The following is a 12,623-nucleotide window of genomic DNA, read 5'->3' as shown; positions in this document are numbered from 1 at the left end:
AAGCACCACTCTCACTCTATAATGATGATCATGATAATAATAATTATTATCATTATAATAACTTTGTTTATAGATCACCTTTCACACTGGTGGCAGCTCAGAGCACTTTTCTGATAGAATTCAACAGTAATAAAAGAAATTATTGAGTTTATCTTCTGTTATTGTTACTCTTTAACTTATAAGGGGGAAAAAAATAAATAAAAGTATTAATTTAAAATCATTTAAAGCAATTACAGTGATCAATTCAAAAGAGTAACACAAAAAGAGAAGTAGAAATGTGATTAAAAGCTAAATTAAAGAGATGTGGGTGAAGTGTGTACCGAGCTTGGCTGTGAAATAAAAGTTATAATTGAGTTCCACAGTTTAGAAGCAGAATAACAGAAAGGGGCCACTCATGATGCGTCAAAGCTATTTGAGTGCTTTTTGGCGCCACCTTGTGGAGAATATTCAGCCTGCAAAACGGGAGTTACTCGCCACCATGAATCAGGTCTGTTAGAGATTACTGAACAACTCCACCCAGTTTGAGGCATTAAGGCATGTAGGATAAGGGCTCTTTAGGTTTGTTTATCAACATGGAAGTTGATCATGGGGTCTTTAAAATTTCGCATTTGACCGTGAGCCTCCATTACTCGTCAGCTACATTAGCCTCGTAGCTCTAGTGCTAAAAACGGAGAACTACACTACATGTAAACTGTGTATCTGGCTAAATTATCGCTTTAATTCTGGAGTATTAAAGCACGTGGATCACCAGCTCAGCGTAAGTGCCGATGTTCTGTTGTGAGTGTATTTTCTATACGTGTATCTGGTTGAAATAGCTGCGTGAGCCGCAGCAGCGGAGGGTCAGGCGCGTCTGTGGGCCGGATGTGTGCGAGTGCGTCCGTTACTTTGTGCTGTTCTCACGCAGCTCTGGGTGGAGGAGCTCTGGCGAGTGCACACACACACACACACACACACACACACACACACACACACACACAGAAGGAAGTGAAAGTGGTCATGTGCTGCACACTGCAGGCCGTTATACAGCTTTTAAAGTGACAGTTCAGCAAACTCGTTTATGTGACGCGTTTGGTGTCTGAAGTTTTGCTTCTTTGGTTTCAGCACAGGCGCTACAAAGCTAATGTAGCTAATGAGTAAAGGAAGTTTAAAGGCACCAGTTAGCATAGAGCTAAATCTGCGTGCCTTAATCATCCCACGCTCCTCAAACAGTGTCAGATGTTGTGTAATTAAAAATAGTAATACATTTTATTAATATAGCACCTTTTATACATTTGAAGTGCTTACAAGGAGAAAATCAAATAATTGGTAACAGAAAAATAAAGAATTGGAGGGGAAAAAATGTAGTAATACTAAAAATGAATCATTCCAAAACAAAACACACACACTTAAAGACGGTTCGCGCTCATATTGCAAATGAGATTGTAGCTACTCTGAATTTTTTTCAAAGGAAAAAAAAAGACTAAACTGCAGTGTAAAAATATTTATTGAACACTGAACATGTTTAACATCCCAGCAGACGCACCAACAAAGCACAATGACTTAAATAAATTGGCCAAAAAAAACATAAATAAATACCCCCCCCCAGTAAAAGTAAAAATAAAATGTCAGTGTGACTTCAATAAATTAGTAAAACAAAATATTTTTATTTTCCCCCCCAAAAAAAAATACAGTATGACCATATTATTTAACATAAATAAGTTAAGATGTACCAACTTGACAATTCAGCAGAGCAATGTCTGCAAACGCCCGTTCTTGGGTCATTCACTGATTAAAATGCTTCCGCACAGACGACGTGTTTGCTGCATTTACAGAGAGCGTCTTGCTCCACGCTGCTTTTATCGCGTTGTAAAATTGGGGTTTGTGTTTCTTTAAGGAGGAGAGAGAGAGAGAGAGAGAGAGACAGACAGACAGACAGAGAGAGAGAGAGAGAGAAGAGAGACAGACAGAGACGAGAGAGAGAGAGAGAGAGAGAGAGAGAGAGAGAGAGGAAGAGGGAGAGAGAGACAGACAGAGAGAGAGAGAGAGAGGAAGAGGGAGAGACAGACAGACAGAGAGAGAGAGAGAGAGGAAGAAAAATAGCGTCATTAAAAACGCCATTCTTCGGTCTTATTTGGCCGAACACCGAATTTTTTTTTATTTTTTTTTCCCCCATTTTCGACCAAATAATTTCGGTTGCTGAATATTTCATCCCTAATAAAAATGATTGAAACCCGGAAGTGAAGGACGTAAGTGCTGTAACCGGTGCAGTGATATAGAAAAGGCTAATAGACTTCCATAGTGGTTTCTGTATGACACCCTGTTACCTATTAACATGAATCATTACCTGTTAGCTACATCAGCCTCGTAGCTCCGGTGCTAAAACTAAAGAAGAAAACTTCAGACACTGAACACGTCTCAGCTGACTGACTACACTGGGGGTCGGAGGGCCGACTGTACATTTAATTCCACCTAACTGTCTCTTTAATGTCCCCATAATGCCCTGTTTATACCTCATTATGCAGAGATCTGACTGTAGCCCAGAGTGTCGAATGTGATGGAGGTCTTGCTGCACAGTGAAGACTTACAGTGGTAAACACAGGATGATGAATGTTTGAGATGTAAACGCTGCGTAGCGTGAAGGAGGTGTGTAGCTGATCTGCCACTGTGATGAAAGTGTGGTTTTAGTGAAAGCTGCTTTCTTAAGAAGCTGAAAATCTGCTCTGGGTTTCAGTCTCAGCCCTGCAGTGCTGCTGCATTACAGATCACTGATAACTGTTAGAACACCCACTGCTACTCATAAACACTACAAATCAATACAAATAAAGAGATTAAGAACATATTAATATTCATTAACTTGCATCCAGAAGAGTGCGTCAAAGGTAAAGCCACAAAAGAATTTTAAATACTACTACTACTAATAATAATAATTTTAATAAGAATAGATAATAGTAGTAATAATAAACTCAAAGAATTCTAAATACTTCTGCTAATAGTAGCAGTAGTAGTAATAATAATAATAATAATAATAGTAATAATGATAGGTATGGTGCATCTTGAATACAGAAAATACAAAAAAAAATGTTAGAAAGGGTAAAAATGAAGCCACAGCTGTACTGTAAATGAAAGAAAGTTGCAAATAATATGTATAAATACATTTTAGCATCAGAAATAAATTTCAAATAAAACATCCAAAATTAAAAATGACCTTATAGCTACAAAAAAGGGCAAATAAATCAAAATGGAAAAAAATAAAGCTTTTAGCCTCATAAACAATGCATCTCGAATCAAGTCACAAAAAATTGCAAATAAATAAAAAAATAGCAAAATAAATAGCATCATCTCAAATAAAGCCACAAAAGTATTTAAATTAAATAAATTAAAAATAAAAATGGAAACAAAGCTTTTTATTAAAAAATGTAAAATAATTTTAAAGTACATCACAACATTATTGTAGATAAAAACTGAAATGAAAGCTAAATGTTGTAACATCAGGAAAGGCGCTGAGAGCCGTTGATTTGTTTTGGAAATGTTGGCGTGTGGGCGCAGCAGCGTCTGTCTGTCTGACTGTCTGTGTTCACCATAAGCAGCTTCACACTCCTCATTAGTTATTAATATCCCTTTGTTTACCGATCGGGTTATTCAGGCTTCCTCTTACGTTTGCTCTGTCAACAGTGAGGCTCACTGACACGGATCTGCTCATCCAACGGTTCTCTGATCTGTATCTGTTCCACAGTGACGCAACAGCGCCCGTTAGCTTTACGTCAGGCGGCCGCTTGGCGTCAGAGCTCAGTCGGCGTGTTTCTCTCTCTGAGCTCAGGCAGGAAGTTGGTGGTTTTTCTCTCCTGTTGATGTTGATGTTGGTGAGTTCTGTGAGGAGCTGAATCGCCGCAGCGTCTGAACCTTCACTCAGAACGCTGACGTTCCGCGTCAGATAACGAGGGTTCTGTCTTACAGCGCTAACGTCACTCGCAGTGACAGCTCAGAGTCTCAGACATCCGCCTGCTCGCTCTCTCTACACCCCCCTCTCTCTCTCTACCTCTCTCTACCGCTCTCTACCCCTCTCCTTCTCTCTACCCCTCTCTACCGCTCTCTACCCCTCTCTCTCTACCCCTCTCTTTCTCTCTACCCCTCTCTCTACCGCTCTCTCTCTACCCCTCTCTTTCTCTCTACCCCCTCTCTCTCTACCCCTCTCTTTCTCTCTACCCCCTCTCTCTCTACCCCTCTCTCTACCGCTCTCTACCCCTCTCCTTCTCTCTACCCCTCTCTTTCTCTCTACCCCTCTCTCTCTCTACCCCTCTCTCTACCGCTCTCTCTCTACCCCTCTCTTTCTCTCTACCCCCTCTCTCTCTACCCCTCTCTCTCTACCCCCTCTCTCTCTACCCCTCTCTCTACCGCTCTCTACCCCTCTCCTTCTCTCTACCCCTCTCTTTCTCTCTACCCCTCTTTCTCTCTACCCCTCTCTCTACCCCTCTCTCCACCCCTCTCTACCCCTCTCTCCACCCCTCTCCACCCCTCTCTACCCCTCTCTACCCCTCTCTCTGTACCCCTCTCTTTCTCTCTACCCCTCTCTCTCTCTACCCCTCTCTCTCTACCCCTCTCTCTACCGCTCTCTACCCCTCTCTCTCTACCCCTCTCTCTACCCCTCTTTCTCTCTACCCCTCTCTACCCCTCTCTCTCTCTACCGCTCTCTCTACCCCTCTCTCTACTGTTCTCTCTACCGCTCTCTACCCCTCTCTCTCTACATCCCTCTACACCTCTCTCTCTACCCCTCTCTCTACCTCTCTCTACCGCTCTCTACCCTTCTCTCTCTACACCCCTCTCTCTCAACCCCTCTCTCTCTACCCCTCTCTCTCAACCCCTCTCTCAACCCCTCTCTCTCTACACCTCTCTCTACTGCTTTCTACCCCTCTCTCTACCCCTCTCTCTCTACACCTCTCTCTAATGCTTTCTACCCCTCTCTCTCTACCCCTCTCTCTCTACCCCTCTCTCTCTACCCCTCTCTCTCAACCCCTCTCTCTACACCTCTCTCTACCCCCTCTCTACTGCTTTCTACCCCTCTCTCTACACCCCTCTCTCTACCCCTCTCTCTCTACACCTCTCTCTACCCCTCTCTCTACTGCTTTCTACCCCTCTCTCTACACCCCTCTCTCTACCCCTCTCTCTCTACACCTCTCTCTACCCCCTCTCTACTGCTTTCTACCCCTCTCTCTACACCCCTCTCTCTACCCCTCTCTCTCTACACCTCTCTCTACCCCCTCTCTACTGCTTTCTACCCCTCTCTCTACACCCCTCTCTCTACCCCTCTCTCTCTACACCTCTCTCTACCCCTCTCTCTCTACCCCTCTCTCTCTACACCCCTCTCTCTACCCCTCTCTCTCTACCCCTCTCTCTACTGCTTTCTACCCCTCTCTCTCTACCCCTCTCTCTCTACCCTCTCTCTCTACCCCCCTCTCTCTCTACCCCCCTCCTCTCTCTACCCCTCTCTCTCTCTACCCCCCTCTCTCTCTACCCCTCTCTCTCTCTACCCCCCCCCCTCTCTCTACCCCTCTCTCTCAATTTTCAATTTCAATTCAAAGTAGCTTTATTGGCAGGACTGTTTTGAGTACAATGTTGCCAAAGCATATAAAATTCAACTCAAAGCTGAACATATTTTGTAGAACTATTTTTGTAACAAATATAGAATTAATACTAACAATGATAATGGTCATTGAAATAACAGTAACAACATTAAAATTAATGAAGTAAATAAATAAAATATAACAATACAATACATGTTGTAAAGCTTGGTAAAGTAAATAGTTAAATACAGTAAATAAGTAAAATAAGACAACATATATATATAATAAAAAAAAATTACAATCGGTATATTTAACCTATATCATATACATATATATAACATATACATAACTTATATATAACCTATATATCTCTCTCTATACCTCTCTCTCTACATCTCTCTCTCCACCCCTCTCTCTACCCCTCTCTCTCTACATTCCTCTCTCTCTACCCCCCCTCTCTCTCTACATCCCTCTCTACACCTCTCTCTCTACATCTCTCTCTCTACCCCTCTCTCTCTACATCTCTCTCTCTGTACCTCTCTCTCTACCCCTCTCTCTCTACCCCTCTCTCTCTACATCTCTCTCTCTGTACCTCTCTCTCTCTACCCCTCTCTCTCTACCCCCCTCTCTCTCTACCCCTCTCTCTCTACCCCTCTCTCTCTACCCCTCTCTCTCTACATCTCTCTCTCTCTACCCCTCTCTCTCTACCCCTCTCTCTCTACATCTCTCTCTCTGTACCTCTCTCTCTCTACCCCTCTCTCTCTCTACCCCTCTCTCTCTACCCCTCTCTCTCTACATCTCTCTCTCTGTACCTCTCTCTCTCTACCCCTCTCTCTCTACCCCTCTCTCTCTCTACACCTCTCTCTCTCTACCCCTCTCTCTCTCTACCCCTCTCTCTCTACCCCTCTCTCTCTCTACCCCTCTCTCTCTCTACCCCTCTCTCTCTACCCTCTCTCTCTCTCTACATCTCTCTCTCTCTACCCCTCTCTCTCTACATCTCTCTCTCTCTACCTCTCTCTCTACCCCCTCTCTCTCCATACCCCTCTCTCTCTCTCTCTCTCTCTCTCTCTCTCTCTCTCTCTCTCTCTCTCTCTCTCTATACCTCTCTCTACCCCTCTCTCTCTACCGTTCTCTCTGCCCCTCCCTCTCTCTACACCTCTCTCTGCCCCTCTCTCTCTACCCCTCTTTCTCTCTACACCTCTCTCTACTGCTTTCTACCCCTCTTTCTCTACCCCTCTCTCTCTACAGCTCTCTCTACCCCTCTCTCTCTACCATTCTCTCTACCCCTCCCTCTCTCTCTCTACATCCCTCTCTACACCTCTCTCTTTACTCCCCTCTTAAGTTCAAGTATGAATGTAATGAAATACACTGTTGCCAAAGCAGTTAATAAGAAACACAAATAAATAAGAAAAAGACGATATAATAGATGATAATAGAACACTAGAAAATACGTTATTTACAGGATTATTAGTAATCAAAAAAAAAGAAAGAAAGGGAAAATAAAAGAGTCAAGACAAATTTCATAAATATATAATAATCAATAAAAAACTATCAGTTTCTCACTGGTCGTCCCTCAGGTTGTGACATGCGGTCACATATCTGGCTGCGTGTGTGATCAGCTCACTCTTCTCTCCCAACACGTACGGCAGTTTCTCAGAGTCACTGCAGAGCTGAAACTCAGGACAGACGCTGCTCACCTTCCCATAGAACTCCTTTCTAATGGAGTCGTATCTCGAGCAGCTCTGTGAGGAAGTGCAGCTCCGTCTCCACCACTGAGACTCACAGTGGGAGCACAGTCTGGCCTCTCTGGGTAACCAGGTCTGTCTGCGCCGGCCAGTTTCGATGGCCAGGCTGTGCTCACTGAGTCTGTACATGGTCAGCACTGTCCTCAGTTTTCTGTCTGTAATTGCTGTGAGGTGCGGTGCTGATGCATAATCTCGGTTTAGGGCCGAGTAGCACTGAAGCTTGTGCTGTTGATGTGCGGTCTCAGTCCAGTGGGTGATGTAGTTTTGTTTTTGTTTGGTGATAATCTGATTGGGTCTGATTTTCCGGGCGTGTGTGTGGTCAGGCTGATTGGTGTCGGTGATGTCACTGGGTTGTACGTCACTCAGACTCAGGACCAGCTCTCTCTACCCCTCCCTCTACATCGCCTTTTTTTTTTATTTTTTTTTTTAACCTCTCTCTCTACCTCTCTGTCTCTCTCTACTTCTCTCTCTTGCTCTCTCTCCCCACCCCCTCTCTCTCGCTCTCTGTACCTCTACCCCTCCCTCTACATTGCTTGCTCTCTCTCTACCTCTCTTTCTACGTGTCTCTTGGTCTCTCTCTCTCTCTACATCCCTCTCTCTACCCCTCTCTCTCTCTACCCCTCCCTCTACAGTGTTCGTTCTGTTCTGTACAACTCTCTCTCTCCACCTCTCTTACTCTTCTGCTCTACCTCTTGTTCTCTTTCTCTCTCTCTCTGCTGCTCTCTCTTACTCTACCATGCTCTCTACAGATCTTTCTCTCCCTCTTTCTCCTGATCTCTCTGTTTTTGCTCTCTCTCTTTCTCTCTCTCTCTCTCTCTCTCTCTCTCTCTCTCTCTCTCTCTCTCTCTGTGTATACCTCTCACTCTCTCCCTCTTTTGTTCTCTCTCTTTCCCTCTTACTCACTCGCTTTCCGGCTCTACCCCTCTCTCGCTCTCTCACCCCCCCACCGGAAGGAAATCTCACGCTTATTCTCTAGATATCTATCTTCCTTTCCTTTGCACATTTGCTCTCTCTCTCTCTCTCTCTCTCTGTGTCTCTGTCTCTGTCCCTCCCACTTTCTCGCTGTCTTTCATTCTTTATTCTTTCATTTTCTCCTTTTAAATTTTTTCATGCTCTTTCTTTTCTCTCTTAATTATCTCTCTCTCTCTTTATTCTGTCTCTCTCCCTGTTAAAGAGGAAGTCTCGGTAGCCCCGCCCTCTGTGTGTGTGTGTGCGCGCAGTGCTGTGCAGAAGTCTTAGGCGTCTGAGTACATTGTTTAAAACCATTTATCTGTCCTATTCTAGAGAGGTCTGGAATGCATTGCATAAAAGGGTCAAAGTGTCACAGTATATTCAACCATTTGCATCACTATGGAAGAATCCAGAAATACGTATAGGAAAGGCAATGGTGTTCTGGAAACAATGGTTGGTTAAAGGTATTCAAAGCATTGGGGATGTATATAGGGTTAGGGGTGTTTATGTCCTATAGGGAAATAATAGAAAAATATAATCTTGAAAGTAAAGGGAATTTCTGGAAATATATACAGTTATGGAGATGTATGGCTTCTAGGTTTCAGGGCACCATGGACACTCCTTTCTTTCCGGACTACATAGAACTACTTAACGAAAGCCGTAAGTCATCTGTGTTTTACAGAATAGCTAATGAGATTGGCAATAATAATGAGAATAACTTAAAAATATTGTGGCAGAGAGACGTAGAACGTGAAATAGAAGATGAAACATGGTTAAACATCAGAGAAGTCAAGGGTAAATTAATTCAGTACAAAATACTGCATAGATATTATTGGACACCTTCACGATTGTATAGAATGGGGCTTATAGATAATGACCTCTGTTGGAAATGCCAGAAGGAACGGGGTACATTTGTACATTCTATATGGGAATGTGCATTTTTACGACCTTTCTGGGGAAGGAATATTGAATATGCTGGGAAAATGGATTGGGAAAGTCATACCGGTGTGTCCACAGTTGTGTCTACTGGGAATAGAGAGACTGTGACGAACCTAACCAAATGTGAATTCAGGATTGTTACTACAGGCCTGGTATCAGCCGCAAGGATGATTTTGAGACACTGGAAATCATCTGAAATACCTGACCTGAAAGAGTGGGTGGATTGTTGATAGAAACTGCCTCTTATGAATGTATGTTAACTAGGATATCTGATCAATATGGAAAAGATAGTAAGGTATGGGAAAATTTATGGTGTAATATGGCATTTGATGTTTAGCTGGAAGGCACTTTTCACACCTGCATTTCTTGTCACATAATCTTATATTTTAATTATTTATTTTTTATTTATTTCTTTTTTTCGTATCTGTTGTTTGGGACTGTTTTACTGTCTAATTGAAGTGTGGAAATAAAAACCTTAATTACAAAAAAAAAAACATTTATCCGGGCAGTAAGCATGTTTATGCTTGTAAAATCATCATATATAATTAGAATAAATACAAATAAGCATAAATACAATTGGAAATAACAAGAATTAGAAGTCTGGTTCCAGTCCAGGTTTTTCCTGGATGCCTCCAGGAGAAAACATATCAATCTTGAACGAATAGCATTTACTTGTTGGATTTTATACACTCATCCTTGTACCTTCACTCACTGTTGAGTGGATTGGACACTGTCCACTCACTGTCCACTCTATCAGACACTCCTACCTTGTCAGTCCCCCTTGTAGATGTAAAGTCAGAGACGATAGCTCATCTGCTGCTGCACAGTTTGTGTTGGTCATCCTCTAGTCCTTCATCAGTGGTCACAGGATGCTGCCCACAGGACGCTGTTGGCTGGATATTTTTGGTTGGTGGACTATTCTCAGTCCAGCAGTGACACTGAGGTGTTTAAAAACTCCAGCAGCACTGCTGTGTCTGATCCACTCAGACCAGCACAACACACACTAACACACCGCCACCACGTCAGTGTTACTGCAGTGCTGAGAATGATCCACCACCCAAATAGTACCTGCTCTGTGAGGGTCCATGGGGGTCCTGACCACTGAAGAACAGGGTGATGAGATGGTTTTAGTATTATGGCTGATGTGTGTGTGTGTGTGTGTGTGTGTGTGTGTGTGTGTGTGTGTGTGTGTGTGTGAGAGAGAGAGAGAGAGAGAGATGTGAAAGTGAGCTCTTCCTGATCAGTCAACCTCTGCGTGGATGATGTGATGTGCTTTAACTGTTACAGTGTAAAACCAACTGAAACAGACACGTAGTCACAAAACCCCACACTGTGGTTTGAACAAGGTGTGAAAAGGCTCAGTGTGTTCCAGCCTTCAGCTCTCTGTGGGCTCCTGCAGTCGCAATTGCACGCACACACACACACACACACACACGCGCGCACACACACACACACACACACACACACACACACACGCATTGGAAGCAAAAAGTAGGTGTTTCTAGAAAAGTGACCAGTGAGTGGAAGTTGCAGGTAGGTGTTTCAGATAAAGTAGCCAGTTAGTGGAAGCCCAAGGTTGATGTTTCCAATAAAGTGGCCAGTTGGAGGAAGTACAAGGTTGGTGTTTCCAATAAAGTGGCCAATTTGTAAAAGTATAAGGTTGGTGTTTACAACAAAATGGCCAGTTAGTTGAAGTACAAGGTTGGTGTTTCCAATAAAGTGGCCAGTTTGTAAATGTACAAGGTTGGTGTTTCTAATAAAGTGGCCAGTTCGTGGAAGTACAAGGTTGTTTTTTCCAATAAAGTGGCCAGTGAGCGGAAGCGATGGTGAGCTTCTCGTGAGTGTGTCCTTGCAGCTCATTCAGAAAGTGAAAGTGTGTTTTAAGGATTTCCTCTGAACGCATCATCACTCCGTTTCTGGGAGTGAGAAGATAAACGAGGTGTGATCAGTGATCGGATTACTTCATGCGGTACTGTTTTGTGTCAGCAGCGTCGCACAATCACGCTACATTGTAGGATTGTGTGTGTGTGTGTGTGTGTGTGTGTGTGTGTGTGTGTGCGGGTGGTGCTGAGCTCATCCTGCACGGCTTTTCCATTGAACCCTCTCATCCGTGACGTCATCCTGGAATTTCAGAAATGTACCCTCTGACCTCACGCCAGTATGGAAACGCCCTCAGAGGAGATTGTTTTTTGTTTTTGTTAGTTTAACATTGTCTTATCTTGATGAGGTCACTATATGTGAGTCATATGAATTGTATGTGTTACATTATAGTGCAGCTGGTCATATATCCGCACATACTGCTGTGTTCATATGTACTGTGAGCTGCTGTCTCATTTTTCAGCCCCAGTACTGATACATTAGCTGATGCTGATGCCTAAATGATGTTTTTTGATATTTGTTTCTACAGTAAAAGTTCACTTTTACAGAAAGAAAATTACACATACTCTTTGTTCTTATCTTTAGAATTTTGTTCACTGTCATAAAAAAATCTCAGTGTATTTATATATTTATATTTATGGCATTACAGTTTGATCATTTTACACAGGTAGGTGAAGGTAGTGTTAGGAGTCTTGCCCAAGGACCCTTATTGGTATACTGTCAGGTGCATACCCAGGCGGGGCATTGAACCCCAGTCTACAGCATAGAAATCAGAGGTGTCACCCTCTACACCAGAGGTCACTAATAGGCAGACTGTGGTCCAAGTCCAGACCCACATGCTGTCCTATGCGGACCTGAACCTATAACCGATAAACTGTGGAGAATTATTTCATTTCGACAGGGTGGTCCTATTTTAATCAGCGTAGCTTTTCTAGCCTTTATGGTAGCTTTAGCGGCCCGGGAGACTCACAGACCAATCGCATGCACTGTAAATATCACACATGACGCTACTCAGCCAATCAGATCTGAGCTTTCTCTAACTGGACCTTACTGAATTTTAATTAAAGACACCTGCACTACACTATACCAACCACGTACACGTACCAACGTAATGTGTGTGTGTGTGTGTGTGTGTGTGTGTGTGTGTGTGTGTGTGTGTGTGTGTATGTATATAAACCATCTAAACAAAAACAAAAGTTTGATTTTATATTAACACATAAATTTTATACACAGTTACTGTTTATTTACTTAATTTAAATTTTGAGGGGGAAAAAACATAACATACGGTTTGGCCAAACATTGTGGGACATCTTATACATTATTTTTTCCATTGTGTTAAATGAATAGAAACTCTGCACTAAATTTGCTGAGAATTATCGTATTTGGGTGTATTCTCTGTAGAATTTTCACATTAACAAACCACATTTAACCAGGAGTGTCCAAACTTTTGAGTTTAATTTTCACACTCGCTTGTATATATTTGGCCTACCTGTTGTGTCACCTGACTAATTTCAAATTAGACACCCGTAGAAACCTCTGTCCTTCAACTTGAGTTTATACTTATTTTCAATTG

General features: G+C 42.8%; 1 protein-coding gene across 1 annotated transcript in view; it reads left to right on the top strand.

Moving 5' to 3' along the window:
- The window catches only part of gna13b (guanine nucleotide binding protein (G protein), alpha 13b), a 65,551-nt gene that overhangs the window by 45,688 nt on the left and 7,240 nt on the right, over window positions 1–12,623 (top strand). The gene's annotated exons all lie outside the window — the stretch shown is intronic.

This window comes from Colossoma macropomum, unplaced genomic scaffold, assembly GCF_904425465.1.
Source record: "Colossoma macropomum unplaced genomic scaffold, Colossoma_macropomum, whole genome shotgun sequence".
Lineage (NCBI taxonomy): Eukaryota > Metazoa > Chordata > Actinopteri > Characiformes > Serrasalmidae > Colossoma > Colossoma macropomum.
The sequence above is the reverse complement of the archived record's forward strand: the minus strand, read 5'-3'. Positions and strand labels throughout refer to the sequence as shown.